Source organism: Schistocerca piceifrons, chromosome 7, assembly GCF_021461385.2.
Source record: "Schistocerca piceifrons isolate TAMUIC-IGC-003096 chromosome 7, iqSchPice1.1, whole genome shotgun sequence".
NCBI classification, from domain to species: Eukaryota; Metazoa; Arthropoda; class Insecta; order Orthoptera; family Acrididae; genus Schistocerca; species Schistocerca piceifrons.
The window spans coordinates 581,024,007-581,046,171 of record NC_060144.1 but is presented as its reverse complement, the minus strand read 5'-3'; positions in this window follow the sequence as shown (position 1 = coordinate 581,046,171).

Below are 22,165 nucleotides of genomic sequence, written 5' to 3'. Positions count from 1 at the left end.
TCGAAGAATCTTCTTGACCTCGGTCATTGGCTCTTGGAATGTAGGCGGGGGCCTCTGATCGCATGTGACGACTGAGAAACACGTGAGCCGGTCGTTGCCTCTTCCGTCACGTTGAAAAGCTTCTCGAAGAATCTTCTTAACGTCAGTCATTGGCTCTTGGAATGTAGGCGAGGGCCTTTGCTCACATGCGACAACTGAGAAACACGTGAGCCGGTCGGGCGATGCCCTGATGGCTGAATCGACAGCGCCCGCTTATGTGGAACTTGCTGACTTCACGGTCATTGTCTCTTCTGTTCTGCCCGCTGAATGCCAGTATGTAACTCTCTAAACTAAACCAAGTTTTTCATTTATATTCTAATTTCTAGTTCACTTTGATTTCACTAATTTATTTACTTAAGTACCACTCAACACCTGCTCATTATATGTAAAAATGCCTGCTGAGGTGCTTCCAGTGATGGTATTCGAATTTTTCCATTCATGTAATAGAATCCTGGTGTTTCTCTAGTGAATTTTTTCACGTTGCGAAATTGGCAGATGTTATCCATTTTTCCGATTACGATTGATTGTGTTTATTATATTCTTTCGTCGGGTCGTAGTGGAATGATTCATTTGTTAGGTTCTCCTGTTTTCTTGCCCTCATCCGCACTTCTCATAGGGTGATATTTTCATGGCTGGCTCGAGCTCGCAGTCCTTTACTATAAGATTGTGTCGCAATTCTTGATCCTCCAGTTCATTCGTTTCGTTGATTTTCGGTTTCTCTGCTTCTCGTTCATTCTCGTTCGTTGGAAACTCGACGTGCTTCGCGCTCTTCGTCATTTGGTTTTTTTGATGTTATTTTTGTTTTCGCGGTTTTGCTTCAGAACTGGCAAGAGCTTCTCCTCTTTTACGTTTCGTCAGTGTCTAAAATATAAATCAAATCAACTTTTTCTAACAAATACACTAAGTACACTTTTCGCACTTTATTTTCCAATTATATTAAGTCATTGTATCACTCTGACTACTTAAATTTCACTATTAGTTTTTATTCACTCACTGCACTACTTTTTCGGTTCCTCTCTTCGTCACTGTTAGGAAACTGACGTTCCAACCCACGACGGGTCTTGCTTTATATACAGCTACCAATAGGTAGGCCGACCAGTGGCGAATTCCAGAACATACCAAAAAGGCTTCGAATGGTCCGTAATGTTCCAGAACATTTCACAGCATTCTAGAGTGTTCTGAAATGTTCCACTATGATCTGCGATGTTCCCAAACATTCTGGAACCTTCCCGAATGTTCCAGACTATTAGCGAACATTCTAGGACATTGCGGAACATTGTGGAATGCTTTCGAATACTCTCGACTGTTCTGCAGTGTCCTCAAGTACTCTCGAATGTTCTGGAATGATTTACAGATTTCTAGAGGGCGAAACTTCCCAGCCCTTATATGCTCAAAAGCACATTCTTCATGGATTGAGGGGGGCGGGGGGGGGGGGGGGGATAGTGGGCTACCACACCATATAATTCCTTTGATCGTACCGGGACTCGTTTCTGAGTTTTAACGGCACTCTCATTATACACCTACTTTTATTAATATAAATAAATATTGATTATGCAATCTCCGCTTTAGGGTCCATAAATAGGGCTCACATATCATTGCGTTTAGGAATCCGTATGCATACCGTAATTTAGCTTGGCACTTATGAGAATGTGACTGATTCACAAATATTTTTCTGGCTTAGATTTTTATTTCATATTGAACACGCATGGTTTTGTGCATAAATTGACAGAACCTGCCTTGATCGTATCAACATAAGATATTCTGTGACTTATTCGGGCATTATTTTTCGTGTTTGTTGTAAATGACTTGGCAAGGGTAAATACTTAGATCCGTGATTGATTATAGTAGTCTGCGGGTGCGAATAAATAAGATGTGTAGTTTTATTTTCAGTATCGTGCCTATGGTTTCGTTATTTTGTCCCACCTCTGATTATCGTTGTTGTTAATTCAACGTTGTAAAATGTTGGGAGGGTTACATGTTAAACTGCTGTGATTTGTGATAGGTTATGATGAGAAAAGGTATTAACTGTAATAAGCTTCATTTGGTTGGGTTTCACATTGTAGACAATATCCAATTTTGAATGAGTTTTATAAGTTAAATACAACTTGAACTATAGCAGTGTAAAAGCAAAACAGTTTGCGTCTTGGAACAGGATCAAGTTACGGGTGATTGTGATTCACGAAAGGAAAATAAGGTATCCCAAGGAATACTCAAGTCCGATTGGTAGCAATAACGTAGGTAGTGTAACGCACACAGGTAGGAAATATGTAAAATGAAGAGCCGGCCGCGGTGGCCAAGCGGTTCCAGACGCTGCAGTCCGGAACAGCGCGACTGCTACGGTCGCAGGTTCGAATCCTGCCTCGGGCATGGATGTGTGTGATGTCCTTAGGTTAGTTTGGTTTAAGTAGTTCTAAGTTCTAGGGGACTGATGACCTCAGATGTTAAGTCCCATTGTGCTCAGAGCCATTTTAACCATTTTTTTTTGTAAAATGAAGTGAGCACTAGTGGCGATAAAAGGTAGGACGAGGCCTTTCCACGACTTGTAAAAGTAATACTAAGGATTCGTTATTGCAAAGAAAAAGAGAGTGAGTGACCAAACATGGCAGTGACACATGGTACTCCATTGCGTTCACGTATATCTTCACAAGACAGACATAGTGAGGCTGCAGATGATAGTTTTGACATCATAGAATTTTTGAAAAATGGGGAAAGAAACACCTAAAATAGGGAAAGATGCCAGGGAAAGGGTACAAAAGGTAAAATACGAAATAAAGGACGTAAATGAAGAGACAAAAGAAACTAGGTAATTAGCAGAAGAACTGAAGAAACTAGCTTAGGAGTCAAAGATGGGGCACAAGAAGCCAAAAAGGTAGCTCAAAAAGCGAAAAAAATTGCACGGAAACAGTAAGGGAAAGTCATGAAGTGATAAAGAAAATACCCAGTAGAGCTGGAAACGTGGAGCATGGACAGGGGAAAAGGGGAACTTTCGCATGTGCTGCTGAGTCAGTTGAAGATGGAGTGTCAGGAAAAGATAGAGAAATGGGTTAATAATACGAGGACCTACTGGGAAGGTTTAAAAGCATTACGATAAAAGGTTAAAAGAGCAACAAACCCATTACAAGTTCAGGATCATGAGAAAACAGAAGATTCAATTCGCATACTTGGTGTAAGGTCTGATGTGATGACCCTGATACGAATCGCAGAAACCCAAGAGGTACAGACACTTCTTGTACTCAAGAACCAACAATAAAGTATCAACAAGAAATGAAGAGGCAAATAATAATTACAGCAATCTGCAATGGAAAGTCAGAGTTGCGTTAGGCAAGGAATCAGGTTTGAGTGTGGCACGACACAGTAATCACACTCATGGTGGAAGGGAACGCTGTTATGGTCAAAGCAATAGTGATAATAAAATACTGCGACTATGATTATAGGTTTTCAGAAATTACTGAAGCCATTCGCCTTTTGTTTTATTCTTAAATTTTTGATTTCCACTACGTTTCGAATCGCCTAGCAATTCATTATCAGATGGTACACAGTTACTGTGGGAGTTGTGTAGAATTATTAGCATCTGAGATTTGTTCTTATCGCACACGTTGTTTTGGAAAACAATGTATGTTTTCTATTGAAATTAAATTTACATCACTTCACAAAATCTCTTTGAGTTACTTAGGTTTTCTAAAGCATGTGGCTAAATTTGTAAAGTGCTGTAAAATTAATGTCACTGGAAAACAGACGTTATATTTTTCAACAACAAACCAAAAGGTACCAATAACTCTACACAATCTCTGCAATGCTGCAAACACGCAGTAAATATGTACCATCTGATGATGAATTACTAGGCTATTTAAAACTGGCAATGGAAAATAAAAATTGAAGAATAAAACAAAAGGCGACTGGTTGTAGCAATTTTTGGAAACCTTCAATAGTGGTAACACTCACAGCAAGCCCAGACAGGAAAGGACAAGGAGAACTACAGAAGAAACTGTCAGGGCATGTGCGAACAGAGTGGAACCATTTGATTTCAGGCATTTCATGCAAGTTCTGGAGTTTCAGAATTGTAAATACAGCAGGAACACACTTCATCTCAAGACTTGTATTTCACAATTTCATTTATCGATGCCTCCATCACGGCCACTAGTACACAAAATACAATTCATGTGCAGACACCTCGAAGGAACAGAAGCAGAGAAGATGATAGGAATCGCTGCCACTTGTACATCACACAAGGAGTTTAGAGACACGTTCTTGTCCAATCACTGGTCACAACAGACACGAAAGAGGATAACTCATGTGATGATAGTATGCAAAGATTATGCTGGTTCCATTTTCAAAAGCCCAGAGAAGTTCCTAGATCCAATGGTGAAGAAGAATATACTTGTAGATGTTCTGTGCGCTCCCACTGAAATTGTTCAATACTGCTGTGCAAAGCGTATGCTGAGGCAATGTAACGAAGATGCAGAAACTTTTCGACACAAACTTCATGAACTGGAGTTTCTTCAAGGAACGCAGTAGTAGAGAAAGCAGACGAGACCATAAGCGCATTTCAACACACATCTGCGTCATCATAACAATAGCAGACACATTAATAACAATGGACATGCGGGCGGTGGTAATCTTTTCCATGGTGTGTCAAGAGGAGCAAAATAATGCACACAATATTGTGGACCATAGAGAGGCAGCTGGAACCATCACCAGGACAATAACAATGGGCAGTAGTTCATGTAAAATGGAGCAGCAAGCGTTAGAAACAACAGGTGCAACTTGTGGAAATTACACCGCCAAATCCACGAGCTGAGAAGCACAGGATTATGGGAGAGGCCGTCGCTACATCCATGATATAAGTCAGAACCAGTCAAGTAAACGTAAACGAAAACGTATCCAAAATGCTACTAGATGAAAAAGAGACAACACCGAAGGACATCCATCAAGTAGTTAAATTCACGATAGGAACATAAGACTGCGAGTAATTCTGAACAGTAGAAGCCAGATTTGGACGGGGGCTGAAACAGCATTTGAGAGGTTCACAGAAAATTCCATTTGGCCGGTATTATTGTGAGAAAAACAAGCATAAAGGGAGGCATAGTGGACAAATTTAGAGGTCTTGAATTTGTTCGTTAAGGACATATTCTGATAGGCAACTTCCTGGTGACGCCCAAGCTAATCACAAATTTGATTATTGGGATGGACTTTTCCAGTGCCTACCGGCCAATGAGGAGTGGTGATTCTAAAAAAGTGAGCAAAGATTCGTTTTGAGGAACAAGATTAAATCTTCATGAGTTGCTCGAAGCTCTGGGCTGAACAAGAGGAAGGTGTAGAAATAAGAGTGAACAGGTACAGGAATCGAGAAAGACAATAAGAAGAAGATGAGGGGGTAATAAAACAAGATATCAGCTATGCAATTAATGAAACACCATGTATATGTGCACAGATGGGCAAGAAAACACAGTGGGTGAGGGACGCTGAAACTGAGAGTGAGCTTCATGCACTAAGGACCATGCAGCTCCTATGCTGTCACATCCGAATTGATGAAAGGTTTTTGTAAGGCCACTGAAAGTGCCAGGACAGGGGATATTTCAAGAATATGAGGAGAATGGAAAATGTGTGAGAAGGACTGTTGCGTTAGGAAGTAACATTCTGTCCAAAAGTGAGAGGAATTATTCTGTCGTGGAGCACAAAGCCTTGGATATATTAAGGGGATTCAAGAAGTTTCGATACTTCCTATCCGTGTGCAAAACTAACCTCTTTGCAGACCAGTGTGTGTCTGCTAAACTAATGAATGAAAGATTTCAAAGATTAACGAGATGGGCATTATTTCTCCAAGAATTTGGCTACTTTGCGACCTGTGTGCCAGGCAAGATGAATATCATCTCAGATGCACAGTCTTGTTTGCCATTGGGATCAGAAGTAGACATAGGTGAAGATTTAGAGGATAATGACTTCAGCCTATGTTATTTAATAAATATGGCCTTCTAAACTACATTGCAATTTCAGTGAGAGAGCTCAGGAAGATACAGAACAAGGATCCAGCACTCAGTCAGTTAAAAGACAAGTGGAGAGATTGAAGTCAGATGACAATTAGGAAATACAACCTATTCAGAAAAGGAATTCTTTTTCATTGCAGATGTTCAAATGGCTCTGAGCACTATGGGACTCAACTGCTGAGGTCATTAGTCCCCTAGAACTTAGAACTAGTTAAACCGGACTAACCTAAGGACATCACAAACATCCATGCCCGAGGCAGGATTCGAACCTGCGACCGTAGCGGTCTTGCGGTTCCAGACTGCAGCGCCTTTAACCGCACGGCCACTTCGGCCGGCCATTGCAGATGTGTTACCAACTCACTGTGACCTCTATGGATACCGAAGGGGTTAACAAACAAGATTATTTGTTTTATCTGCTTGAGTTGCGCACATTCTGGGTGAAGAAAGTGTCTCCTAAAGCTGAAAACTTTATATTAAACTGCGACATCTTGGAGCAGCTGACGTAATGGGTTCTCTCAATAACATGGCTCAGTTTTCGTTTTGGGTTGTTAGTAGTAGAACGCATGTCAAAGTTCATGAGACTCGCACCATTGTGCAAAGCTACAGCGCTGACTGTATCTAGGGCTTTGTGCAAAGATTTCCTCACACAAGTTATTCGCGTTGACAATCCCATCGCCATTAACAGGCCACAATTCAAATCAGAACGTTGCATAGCTGCACAGAGGAGGCAGGATATAGCCTGTATATATCTCGACATACCATCACAAGTTGAACCCCACGAAGCGCATCATGGAAAATCTCGGTAATCTGTGTAGAATATACTGTAATACCAGCATACCATATGGGACTTAATTCTGAGGGAGTTCGAAGATGTGATAAACAGTCTCCCACAGAGTTCAACAGTACTGCTTCTTTTAACTGTATTGAAGAATCATAAGCTGCTAGGGACATTGATGGAAGTGGTTCAAATGGCTCTAAACACTATGGGACTTAACATCTGAGGTCATCAGTCCTCTAGACTTAGAACTACTTAAACCTATGGACATCACACACATCCATGCCCGAGGCAGGATTTGAACCTGCGACCGTAGCAGCAGCGCGGTTCCAGACCGAAGCGCCTGGAACCGCTCAGCCAAAGTGGCAGGTGGGAAGTGGTTGATTATCGACTCAGGATGAGAGTACAGTATTATGAACTGGTTGATGTGGTGTTGCGCAGACTATGAGAAGCAGGGGCAAAGGGATAGGAAAGAGTGATAAGAAGGTGGGGTTGAGAGGCTACGAAGTCGGCAAGAAAGTCCTTCTGCCTTCTGAATCAGCAAAAGAAACTGTACCACAAATTCTTTTGAATGTGCAACAGGCAATTAACAGTAACAAGAGTTGTGCATGCAAATGTATTTGAGTCGGAAACCATCAGATCAAAGAAATCTGTTGGTATGCACCATATTACTCACCTCAAATTCTTTTTAAAATCAATAAAATAGCTATAAAAGCAGATGGAACAGCAAAATGCAAAGAAAGTCTTTTTGAAGACAATATTGTTGAACTGTACAGCAGCTCAAACAGAGGTCTACATAACATTAATCCATTGTATACATCTATGATGGGACCCTGTGTGAAATATGTTTGTCTGCATTCAGTATGCTGTTGTTCCTAAAATAAAGAGTTAGGTGTGATTTAGAGAGAGCTACACAAGTGTGAAGAGGTGCACTGATGTCAGCCACATATGTGTATAAATCTTGGATATCACGGGAATGTGATTCCCTGGATATAGTGATACTAGAGTCAGATTATGAATGGGATTTGTACCTCATGTGAGACTGACTATTGAATGGGAGATTAAATACTGATCCTTAATAAGCAGGTCTCATATTTTGAAGATTATTTAGGTTGTCTTTTAGTTGGTAGGTAATGTTACATACATGTTTCTGTTTCTCATCTGTGCTGACAGAGCATTTGGAGATGGCTTTTGTAGTATGTGGAATTATGCCCTTGCCTGAGTTGTGAGAGTATCTTGGTCTCAGTGCAAGCTTGTGAGTTTATAGTTGTTCAACATCAGAGAATATTTCAATGATATTATTGTTCAGTGAGAATGTATTGTTATTTGTTGATTGGAGCATGAGAGGTGTAGATTCATTGTGGTAAGCTAGATTGCTTGGCTTACAAGGAATGACAAAGGTGACCTACAGGAGTTCAGATGTACATCAGTCTGCAGCAATCCCACTTTTAGCTATGGGATGTGGTGGAACATGTAGTGTAGTATGTAATAAAATTTTTATGTTTTGTCGTTTAACAGAATTCCGCAGAGTAACAAAGTTCAACACACAATAAATTATGTAACAAAGGGATGACTGACATAGGCCACTAAGCATGCAGAATTATCAACAATAAGACTAACATTAGCAAAGAAGTGAGTACACTCAAATAAAAGTACATACTTAAAGTGATATACTGAAGAACATAGTGAACAGCTCTTCTCAATTCCACCTCCCATTCACAAAGCAAAGGGCAGCTGATGGACTTAGTGTGTGTTATAGAATTTTCCATGTTGTATGTTTTGAGATTTTTGTTCACAGATGAAACATATGGTACAGGAAGAACTTGTAAAAGCATAACAGGGTGAGGAGGAGGAATAGACAATCATGTCACCCAAATACAAAATACAGAACCACTAAAGGCATGCCTCAGCATTTATACAGGAAACATAGATGTTGATCTTCTTAATTATGGAAAATTTACTGGTTATTTCAGGATATACACAACTACAACAGGATAACAATTAGATTCTACACAGAGTACGCGAAAGAACTTGCCCCCTTCTAACAGCCGTGTACCGTAAGTCTATAGAGGAATGGAAGGTTCCAAATGATTGGCAAAGAGCACAGGTAGTTCCAGTTTTCAAGAAGGGTCGTCGACCAGATGCGCAAATCTATAGGCCTATATCTCTGACGTCGATCTGTTGCAGAATTTTAGAACATGTTTTTTGCTCGCGTATCATGTCATTTCTGGAAACCCAGAATCTACTCTGTGAGAATCAACATGGATTCCAGAAACAGCAATTGTGTGAGACCCAACTTACTTTATTTGTTCATGAGACCCAGAAAATATTAGATATAGGCTCCCAGGTAGATGCCATTTTCCTTGACTTCCGGAAAGCATTCGATACAGTTCTGCACTGTCGCCTGATAAACAAAGTAAGATCCTACGGAATATCAGACCAGCTGTGTGGCTGGATTGAAGAGTTTTTAGCAAACAGAACACAGTATGTTGTTCTCAATCGAGAGACGTCTACTGACGTTAAAGTAACCTCTGGCGTGCCACAGGGCAGTGTTATGGGACCATTGCTTTTGAAAATATATATAAATGACCTATTAGATAGTGTCAGAAGTTTCATGCAGCTTCTCGCGGATGATGTTGTAGTATACAGAGAAGTTGCAGCATTAGAAAATTGCAGTGAAATGCAGGAAGATCTGTAGCGGATAGGCACTTGGTGCAGGGAGTGCCAACTGACCCTTAACATAGACAAATGTAATATATTGCAAATACATAGAAAGAAGGATTCTTTATTGTACGATTATATGATAGTGGAACAAACACTGGTAGCAGTTACTTCTGTAAAATATCTGGGAGTATGCATACGGAACAATTTGAAGTGGAATGATCATATAAAATTAATTGTCGATAAGGTGGGTGCCAGGTTGAGATTCATTGGGAGAGTCCTTAGAAAATGTAGTCCTTTCAACAAAGGAGGTGGCTTACAAAACACTCGTTCGACCTATACTTGAGTATTGCTCATCAGTGTGGGATCCATACCAGGTCGGCCTGACAGAGGAGATAGAGAAGATCCAAAGAAGAGCAACGAGTTTCATCACAGGGTTATTTGGTAAGCATGATAGCGTTACGGAGATGTTTAGCAAACTCAAGTGGCAGACTCTGCAAGAGAGGCACTCTGCATCGCGGTGCAGCTTGCTGTCCAGGTTTTCGGGAGGGTGCGTTTCTGGATGAGGTATCGAATATATTGCTTCCCCCTACCTATACCTCCCGAGGAGATCACAAATATGAAATTAGAGAGATTCGAGTGCGCACGGAGGCTTTCTGGCAGTCATTCTTCCCGCGAGCCATACGCGACTGGAACAGGAAAGGGAGGTAATGGCAGTGGCATGTAAAGTGCCCTCCGCCATACACCGTTGGGTGGCTTGTGGAGTATAAATGTAGATGTAGATGTAGATATCTGGTTTTGGCATGCTTGCAACAAACTTAGTTTTGTAGGTCTTCAATGAACTCACTAACTTTGTACTAATCTTAAGACATACAGAATAAACTTTTGTGTCAGTGTAAAATAACTATAGAATAACCTTAAGAGGCGCTACTTTTTAATTAAATTATAAGTACCATACGTAAAGATACATATGACAACACTAGTGGTAAGAAACCTACAAGAGACATTTGCTTCCATCAGTATACTTGGAAACATTTGTTTTTTTTTATGTCATCAAACTACTCCATAGATAAATTTGGATCATTATGCCATTATGGTGAGATATGTATATGTTTTGTTATAATTGTAGTAGAATAAGTTTTTGTTCTGAATCTGGTCTCAAGAAATGTGCAGAATCAAGAGCAAACCTTGGACGTATGACGATGCCGAGATACGACTGCAACACAGGTTAAGGAAGGCAAGCAGTGAGCTGCCTTCCCAGCTGGTGGCAGAAACATCTCAGGTCACCCACCTACAGCAGGCTGGGTGCTTGAGCTTTTGATGCAAGAAATAATGGAAGTATGGCAGGTTTGCAGTGAGTCAGATGGAGTCTTCCAGGAGATGAAAGAGATCCCAGGAAGGTCATGCTGCACACTGGGATGACAGAGCTGTTGATGTATAAAAGGGATCCTCATGCACTATGTATGGCCTCAGTATTGGTCTTGTTAGTGCTGTTTCATAGTAAATGAACATTTTTACCTACAGCAATCATCACACAAATGGGTCTACATTGCAATGATGCAGACTCACCTTCCTTCCTTCTCAGAGATCTATGAGTTAGCACCTTTGTAATACAATGCAGTACTGTGCTAAATTGGTGTTACCTGTTACCATATTTTGTTCTCCTAGTGAGAATATCCGAAATGCTATTTGCTATCACATTCGGTATTAATCGTCATGGCCTGTTCAGTTCATACCCTTGGTCTACTTATTCATACTTTTCCATAAATAATTACTGTTCGCCTCAATGAAGCAGTTAGCAACTTACTATCACATACAGATGAGGTGACAATATGAACAACTAGTACCTGTAAACAGCACCTTTACCATTAGAAAGGATCACAGACCATTTGTTACACACCACGTGCACATATTACCATGAAGTTAACACTAAGATAAAATGAAACCACAGTCCTGTTGGCATTGGTTATGTGATGTATCATCTAGCATCACTGACACCCCTCTCCAAACGATGCCTTGGTAGAGTTGATGAAGATCCACCTGCTGTCCACTGCCGACGTTCAATTTGTGAGAGGCATGACACCCACACTGCGAGCCATGACCAGATAGAGGCCCACCGAACTGATCCACAAACCTCGCCTCTGAATGTTGTGCATTGATAAGTCCACCACCGCACTTGTGAAGCATAGATAACGCTTCACAGTTTTCATGTGATGATGTCAAGTGATTTTAGTCTTAGATCAGGTTCACCTTCAGTGATATGTTTTCTTTCAATGAAGCTTAATGTTTGATTTTCATCTTTTTGTGTTTTTATCATGTATTTTCTTTCTTATATTAATATGTAAAATATACATGTCATAATTTTTTCATACTACACATTTGATGACACATTTAAAACCTAGATTCATTGTTGTTATTATCACATTAGAATCAGTAGACACACCATGTTTTTCACAGACTATGTTATTTTCTTAATTGAAGCACTCTTTGTCTTGTGTTATCTAAGATTTCTAATAGAACAGACACATCGATTCTCTCAAAATGTAAACCTTTCTTAGCTCTAAGGTTAATTGTGAACTGAATACATGTGCTTTACATCTATCTTTTTTTAACATTACTTTCCCTGCCTTCGTGTTTAACTACATACAACCATACTGAAATTGTCATACATATCTATTGCTGGACTTCTCAGTGAGTAATCTTTAGGACATCTATGTATTTTCATAGTAAAATTCCAATCTGGATAGTAACTGTTATGATTTAGGAACTATGTGTGTTTTCTATGTATCCTTTGACCCAGCTATATGAGTAATTCATAGACATTTGGTATGAATGGACCTTCGTTTTGTGAATCATAGAGTAGCAAAAATAATTATTGCAATTTAAATGCAGCTCGACCTTTGTAAAGTGATGATTGATTATTGCACAGTTGGTAATGAGATCCTTGTTGGTTTGGTGTATATTGAGTGGCAAGGATTTGCCTTCAGTATCCAAACCAGCATAAAAGCAGAAATTGCTACAGTGCTCTGTTTGCAGTAGTTACCTGAACATTACTTAGATTTAGTGAGTAGTGTGGCAAGGGGTATTCTGGACAGAAAAGTGCTGACATCAGCATCAGTGGTTTCTTATCTACAGTGTCATATTAGAGCTGAGACAACTGTGAATATTATATTTCGCTGACATCAGCATTAGCACTCATTTATCTCAAAGGCCATATTGGGAACACATGCCAAGGCCAAAGAGGTAAGGGTAAGGATGAGGGTGAGGGGAGGGTGAGGGCACTGGACACTATGTCATCATCATCAACACTACATTACTGCCAAGGGTATTCCAGAAATCATGACATCAAAATCATTGCATTCAACCATGTGCCAGGGCACGGAAGGGGAGGGCCACACACTCCTTCATTTCCCCACACTCCTGTTTGGCAGCCAAATACTATAAAGTATCTGAATTCCGAGAAATATCAAAAATTTTTGTTTGCATTACTAAAATCCAAAAATTCATTTAGTCACATTGGTAGATTTCTTTTGAAGTTGTTTACAATATTGGAATGAATAGATATCATATGAGGGCTATTCAGAAAGTAGGGACTGTTTTCATCTGACGCCACTAGGTGTGTGCCGATCACGTATATTTAGGTATGTGCGTGCTCGGCAGGTCAGTCGGCATCCATCTGTAATGGCGGGAACGTCTCTACCCATCTGGTTTTTCCGATATTCGAATTTGAAATGTGTGCTGCAATCAAAAATCCTGCCAGCTGTGAGGTGCGGTCTGTGATACGGTTTTTGTTGGCAAAAACCTAAAAACATATAGGAGTTTATCAAGAACTGTGCAAAGTGTACAGAAACAAGATAATGGGTGGACATTCTCTCTGTAAATGGTGCATTTGGTTTAAAAATGGCTGAACCAACGTTCGTGATGAAGAGAAGAGTGGATGCCCAATCATTGTGACCGATGATCTTGTTGCTAAATTTGATGAAATGATTCGTGAAAACCATTGCTTGACAATAATGGAGCTTTTGCTTTCTTCTCCACAAGTTTCACGGACTTTGTTGTTTGAAATTGTCACTCAAAAGCTAGGCTACCACAAATTTTATGCATGATGGGTGACCAAAATGCTTACAGAGCACCATAAAGAACAGCAATGGGGACAATGTTGACATTTCTGGAGGCCTACCACAAACATGGTGATTAGTTACTGGATTTAATCATAACTGGTGATGAGACGTGGGTGAAACATGTCAATTGCAGGACAAAATTACAGTCTATGGAATAGGGGCACACAAGGTCCCTCCAAAAACCAAGAAAATGTTTGCAAAACCATGTGAGCAAGGAAGTTGATGGTGACAGTGTTTTAGTATAGGCAAGGTGTGCTTCTTATTGATTTTCTTGAATACGGAGCAACCATAAATTCTGCCTAGTACTGTCAAACTTTGCACAGCCTTTGAAGAGCAGTTCAAAACAAATACCAAAGAAAGCCGATGACCAAAATTTTGTTTTTACACGCCAATGCCCAACCTCAGATGGCAAACCGCACTAAAGAACTCCATAATTTGTTTGATTGAGAAATTTTGCCTCATCCACCCTACAGCCCTAATCTTGCACCAAGCAACTTCCATGTGTTTCCCTAGATGAAGAACTGGCTTGCAACACAGTGCATTAATGATGACATGGAACTCCAGGCGAGTGTGACTCAGAGGCTGAAGTCTCAGGTGGCAGAATTTTATGATGAAGGTCTTTCAGAGCTTGTCCACTGCTACGATAAGTGCCTCAATGTGTTTGGTGACTGTGGAAAAGTAGTATGTCAGTTGCTGTTTCAGATGTATACAGGGTGGACCATTGATCGTGACCGGGCCAAATATCTCACGAAATAAGCATCAAACAAAAAAACTACAGAGAACAAAACTTGTCTAGCTTGAAGGGGCAAACCAGATGGCGCTATGGTTAGCCTGCTATATGGCGCTGCCATAGGTCAAATGGATATAAACTGCATTTTTTAAAATAGAAATCCCCATTTTTTATTACATATTTGTGTAGTACTTAGAGAAATATGAATGTTTTAGTTGGACCACTTTTTTCCCTTTGTGATAGATGGAGCTGTAATAGTCACAAACATATGGCTCACAATTTTAGACGAACAGTTGGTAACAGGTAGGTTTTTTAAATTAAAATGCAGAACGTAGGTACATTTGAACATGTACCTTTGTGAACTTATCATTTCTGAGAACGCATGCTGTTACAGCGTGATTACCTGTAAATACCACATTAATGCAATAAATGCTCAAAATGATGTCCGTCAACCTCAATGCATTTCGCAATACATTTAATGATATTCCTCTCAACAGCGAGTAGTTCGCCTACCGTAATGATCGCACATGCATTGACCATGCACTGACACATGTTGTCAGGCATTGTCGGTGGATCACGATAGCAAATATTCTTCAACTTTCCCCGCAGAAAGAAATCCATGGACGTCAGATCTGGTGAATGTGCGGGCCATGGTATGGTGCTTCGTCGACCAATCCACCTGTCATGAAATATGCTATTCAATACCGCTTCAACCACACGCGAGCTATGTGCCGGACATCCATCATGCTGGAAGAACATCGCCATTCTGTCATGCAGTGAAACATCTTGTAGTAACATCGGTAGAACTTTACATAGGAAATCAGCATACATTGCACCATTTAGATTGCCATCGATAGAATGGGGCCAATTATCCTTCTTCCCATAATGCTGCACCACACATTAACCCGCCAAGGTCACTGATGTTTCACTTGTTGCACCCATCTTGGATTTTCTATTGTCCAATACTGCATATTATGCCGGTTTACGTTACCGCTGTTGGTGAATGATGCTTCGTCGCTAAATAGAATGCATGCAAAAAATCTGTAATCATTTCATAATTTCACTTGTGCCCAGTGGCAGAACTGTACACGACATTCAAAGTCATCACCATGCAATTCCTGGTGCATTGAAATATGGTACGGGTGCAATCGATGTTGGTGTAGCATTCTCAGCACCAACGTTTTTGAGATTTCCAATTCTCACACAAATTGTCTCCTACTGATGTGCGGATTAGCCACGACAGCAGCTACAACATCTACTTGGGCCTCATAATTTGTTGCAGGTCGTGGTTGAAGTTTCACATGTGGCTGAACACTTTCTGTTTCCATAAATAACGTAACTATCCGGCGAACGGTCTGGACACTTGGATGGTGTCGTCCAGAATACCGAGCAGCATACATAGCAGACACCCATTGGGCATTTTGATCACAATAGCCATACATCATCACAATATCGACCTTATCCGCAATTCGTAAACGGTCCATTTTAACACGGGCAATGTATCACGAAGAAAATACCGTCCGCATTGGCGTACTTATACGTTTGTGACTATTACAGCACCATCTATCACAAAGCAAAAAAAGTGGTCCAACTAAAATATTCATATTTATTTATGTACTACACGAATATGTAATAAAGAAATGGGGGTTCCTATTTTAAAAAACGCAGTTGATATCCATTTGACCTATGGCAGCGCCATCTAGTGGGCCAACCGTAGCGCCATCACGTTTCCCCCTTCAAGCTAGACGAGTTTCGTTCTTTGTAGTTTTTTTGTTTGATGCTTATTTAGTGAGATATTTGGCCTGGTCACTATCAATGGACCACCCTGTATAGTTATATGATCCTGCAAATTTGGTGTATATTTTCTTCCAGACTAGGGGTCAATATGCATTCATGTTCAAAGGTCTTGTCTTCTACACTAAATGTTAACAGTACCTGAGATTTTATGAATTTGCCTTGCTTACCAATAGCTCCTCTTACCTTGACATGTACAATGGACATTTCCACAAAATTCTTACTATGTTTGATCTTGTTTCTAAATTGCTCAGATATACCACCTGCATGCAAAAGATCACTTTCAATTCCATCAGATGCTACATCCACGCTGTCTTTACAGGGTTTTATCAACTTTACTGGTATCATAGCATTACTTTGGTTACTTGTGTTGTCAGGTAAAGATAGAACACAATGAATGGGACCCATGGCACAACTAGCATCAATTGTTACAGAAGGAACATCATATACATTACTGTCAAAATTACACTTCTCGCTTACATCCTCTTTCACATCATTCCACCAACTGAGATGCAAATTCTAACCACAGCTAATTTATTCTAGAATGCACATTTATCTGTGTTATCATCAGTCTGGTCCCAAAAAACTTCAAAACGTTTTCACCTTTATTCTCCAGGCTCACAGATACCTCACCTTTACTGTTTGGATCATTACTCCACATGACATTAATGAAAAACAGTTTTAACTGAACTGGTATTCCATGACTCTCACTTACAACATCACATACATCGCTTACCTTATTTATATTGTCAACATAATTCACAAATAACTCTAAAATTTCATTATTCTTAAACTCTACAAATACCTGATACTCATCATCATCATATTCCTCCAAAATTACTTCATCAACAACATCACTAAACAATACAAGTCTCCCTCCATTAGAGTCACTTACCTCACCTACATTCATTAGCAATAAGTCACCAGTTATTTCACAGCTCTCATTCACATCTAAATAAAAAATATCACCTAGTTCAGATCCAATACAGCCATCACCTGATTTACACACATTGAAGAGATCATTAGTATATACTACATCAAAATTCTCAGTGCTCTCACATTTTGGTTTGTGATTAGCACCTACATCACCATAATTAAACATGGTATACGAAAAATTTTGATCAAAACTTACATGATAAATCTGATGTTCCTTCTGCTAAATTTCAGAGACATGTGCCATATCATTAACACTGTTATTATTGTCTAATTGCAAGTGTAACTTTTGAGTCCCATGCTTGTTATGTTTCCTTGCCCCAAAACTGTGGACCACCACTGAGGCAAACTGCCTTTTCCCAAATAGTTTCTTCTTCTATCGAAATGTCCATGGTTATACCCATTATTCCTTTCCTGCTGATGTTCGAAATATTTCTCTCTACAGACACTTTGATCCTGATGGAACTTACCATTATCTCTTTTTCTGTAATTACTCCCATTGTGATTTCTATCGTTCCAATTATTATGGTACATACTTCTTTCTACTGCCCTATTCAGCCTGTCAACATATCGCCAGGACCCTGTACTAAATCCCACTGCAATCTTTCTGGTAATCTCCTCTTAAGTGCATCAATCAAGGTCATTTCATCAAATGGTTTGATAAGGTGTGCTAAAACTCTTTTAAAGTGCCGTCCGTATTCCCATAATTAGGACCATTTAAAAATACGCTTTTGATTCTCCCCTTTTCAGCTTATGAGTAAAATTTATTTAAAAACCTTTTTTTGAAACTCTGATGTGTTTGTCCACTGACTTAAATTTAAATTTACCCACAACAGAGCTTCACCTTCAAGGCATCTTTTAACAAATTTAGTTTTATGGTTGTCATTCATGCCTGCCACAAAACTATCTCTGAAGTGATGCAGAAAATCCACTGGATATAATTGCCTGATGGAAAAGTTTTGATAGGAGTGTTGGACCATGCAATACCATTGTTTGCACATCAACTCTGGTTCACATAAATTTCCTGAACTGCTGAAATTTTTTGATCCAAAATAGTTACATTAGTTTGCTATTTTTGGTTTAAATTGGTGATATTTTGTTCCATTTTTCTGCTACTGCCTTCTGTTCAACTCTGGCATCATCAGCACTTGTAGTTTGTCTTGGTGACTCAACTATGCCACTGGAGGCCGTTAGATGAGCAACTTGCCCGAGGAGTCCCAGTGACTGTTTTTTCCAAAACAATAAATTTATTTTCTAAATCAACAACTTTTTCATTTACACATTTTAATCCCTTTGACAACCGATTTTTTAACTCTGAAACTTGATTACTAAGTTGGCCTATCTTATCTTTTACTCATTTTGCTATTGTTTTCAGTTGTTATTTCAGTTGACTGATCATTAACTGTACTAAATTTGCTATTGTTATCTGTCTTCATTTCCTCTAGTTTTGCCAAAATTAACTGCAAAATATCAGTTTTTAATGTTTCTTTACTGGTTACAATTTCACTCAGCTCAGACATGGCTGGATCCTACAGCTTTCATTTCTACCTCACTGCTACCCTCCTCCCTATTCATTTTGTTAACAAGCACATGAGTCCACAAACAAATAATCTTCACAATTAGTTTGTGCTTATCTTTTCTTTTTGATGTCCCTGGCTGTAGTTTAAAGTCCTCTTTCATTCAATATGGTTTGTCATTATTGGTATGATTTGCCTTGTTGGGCAGCTTTCAGTTTTTTTTTTGCTTCATGTGATAGGAAATTTATTCATACATGAATTGTAAGTGACATAAATCACTTTCTTTTCTGCAACACACAAAACTTCATTATTATTCAATTAATCCCAGATGACACCCCAACTTGTAATCTACCCCTCCCTCCTTTGTTGCCACTACTGTCTACTATGACAGTCTTTTCATAAGATTCGAGAGGAGTAAGATTTACAATAAACATTTTACTTATCTTTTCTTGCACAGTTGGCTCCAGTGCTTCATGCCTAGGGGTCTGTTTCTTGAAGCTGAAATTTTCACATTTTCGGTTCTCTTGGTCCATTTGGTCTAAATAAATTTGAAGAATGTCTGTGCAGAATTTTTGTTTTTTTGACATTTATTTGTGTTGCATCTTATGAGGGTTGAAGGAAAAGTAATGCCTCCACCTTCATTAATTGGGTTTGGATGGTAATATTTTAATAAATCAAATGCAGAAATAATCCTTAGAATGTGATCTCTAATTACCAATATACACTTTTCCACATAATCACCAGCCAGTTAGATACATTTCTACCAACGATGAACAGGTTTTCTGAAGCCATCGCAGAAGAAGTTGACACGCTGTTTCCACAACCACAGTCTCACAGTTCTCTCAATGTCTTCATCAGAAGCATAATGATGTCCCTGCAGAGTGTCTTTCATTATCGGGTACAGATGGAAGTCAGACGATGCTAAATATGGACTGTATGGAGGATGCTGTACGGTGGTGAGATTCAGTCTCTGGAGTTCTGCTGTGGTGTCATGTGAAGTGTGAGGTTTAGCATTGTCATGCTGCAGGAAAATGTTTGACCCACACATTCTTGTGAAATGCCATTTGTGCTTGCAATTTCTCTCTGAGCTATATGATGATCATCCTGAATCAATCTGTCAACATTTTGCTTGTGAAACTCGGTGGTTGCTGTCACAGGACGTACAGCTCTTTGTTTGTCATGCAGATCAGATGTTCCCACCTCAGTATCTTTAAACTTACTCTTCCAGTTATGCACAGTACTCATATCAACACAATCACCATAAACTGCTTTCATTTTCTGTGAATTTTCTTTAGAGTGACACCTTCTACTGTCAAGAATTCAATGACTGCAGTTGCTTAAATCACATTCACCGACCATCTGTGCAGGTTTCCATACTTTACTCTCTAACAACACAACTGTTCAATGCTAAAGCTTCCTACGAACTGGAGCTGTAGAGAAGAGGCTACGGAACAAGGCAGTACCAACTGCATGCAAATGCTGCCAATTGTTGAAGAGTTACAAAGGTGGAGGCATTACTTTTCAATCAACCATCATACTATATCACACTGTCTTTTGAATTTGCACATTAACAAAGCCAAAATTACATTGTTCATCCAAAATAAAAAAAATATGTCTGATCCATCAGAGTTTACTATTACTTCTTTCTGTGGTAATAACAATATTCCAAAAGATTTACAGTTTTTCCTGACAAATGTATTTGTATTAGTTTAGATTATTATTTTATAAATGAATCCAAAAATAAATGTAATAAACAGTACTAGATTGCATAATTATTAACAGAAATTGTAAGTGTGCCAAATATTTTTTAATTTCAAATATTTCTAAAAAATAAAGAAGCAAAAAAAGAAAAAAAGTTAATTGTACATTCAGAGCTAGTAAATATCAATGATAAAAATGAAAACAAAGTAATTCCTTTTCATAAATTTTAGCTTGAAATACAACACATCGTGTACAAAAACATACGAAATTCTTTAGAAAACTGCTAAGACAACATTGACCTGAAACTTCCTGGCAGATTAAAACTGTGTGCCCGACCGAGACTCGAACTCGGGACCTTTGCCTTTTGCGGGCAAGTGCTCTACCAACTGAGCTACCAAAGCACGACTCACGCCCGGTACTCACAGCTCCTACCTTCCAAACTTTACAGTTCTGCAAGGTTCGCGGGAGAGCTTCTGTAAAGTTTGGAAGGTAGGAGACGAGGTACTGGCAGAAGTAAAGCTGTGAGTACCGGACGTGAGTCGTGCTTCGGTAGCTCAGTTGGTAGAGCACTTGCCCGCGAAAGGCAAAGGTCCCGAGTTCGAGTCTCGGTCGGGCACACAGTTTTAATCTGCCAGGAAGTTTCATATCAGCGCACACTCCACTGCAGAGCGAAAATCTCATTCTGGAAATATTGACCTGTACAAAATTCAAAAAATATTTCTGGTATTGACTGCTCCTGTTGGGGAAAAGTAATGCTAGAGTGGAAGTCCCTTTGCAATGTGTAGTTCAGGCAGTTGTTCCAGCAGCATTGTGTCAGGCTGCCATAATAAACTGCTTATGTGTTGTACATGGATGAGGCTGCCTGCACCCATTAAGATGTGTCAATGCCCACAACTGCCATATGTGCACAGCGGTGCATGCCCTCACCACCCACAACAGTGGTCATCATGAAACGTTCACCATCAGTGTATGGGCTGGCATTGTCCACAATTACTTGATTGTCCCCTACGTGCTTTCCCCTGGATTTACAGGTAACAGCCATACAACGTTTATCCAGGCAGCACTTCTGGAGTTATTGGAGGAGGTGTAATCTGTTGATGTATGTGTTTCCAGCAAGGTGGGGTACCCAAACACTTCAGTCAAGCTGCCAGAATCCAGATCAGACAGAAGTCTGGCAGTTATTGTATTGGTCAATGTGGCTCTGTAACATGGTAGCCTTGATCACCTGACCTCAACCCATTGGACTTCTCCCTGTGGGGTTGTCTGAAGAATGTGGTGTATGAAACCCTGGTGGAGTCACCAAAAGACTTAATGGTGAAGCTACATGCAGCATGTGATAGTGTTCACACAATACCCGGTATCTTTGAAGACTGGGGCAGTCACTAATACGCAGCCGACAAGCTTATTGTGATACTGGAGGCAGACATTTTGAGGACCTACTTTTATGGTATTTAATTTGTAAGTGGTGAAAGCATTGTTGTGGGGAGTACCAGCAATCCAATAAAGTAACTCAAAAAAGTGATGAAAACAGTCTTGATTGTAATGGTACATTTACTTTCCAAAGTTTGTTTCATATGTTATATATTTTGTAAAATGTATTTAATTTCCTGTATAAATGGAATAAATGGTCATGTACATTCCTTGGATCCTGTTGTCTGATACCTATCACAATGTCTACACATATGGTTCCTCCTCATATCCTTACATTTGTGGACAATACATTGTGGACAGAAGCCCATGTCCAACACCGTCAGTCATCATGGCAACAGACCACCACATTCATAGGAGACAAGGCCCATCTGTGGAGCAGTCAGCTCCATCTGCTACACTGGTGACTGTGGCAATCAGTTGTGATCATCGGATATCAAAAACCACAGTCATGCATTTGCAATTTTGACCACTTCCCAGCC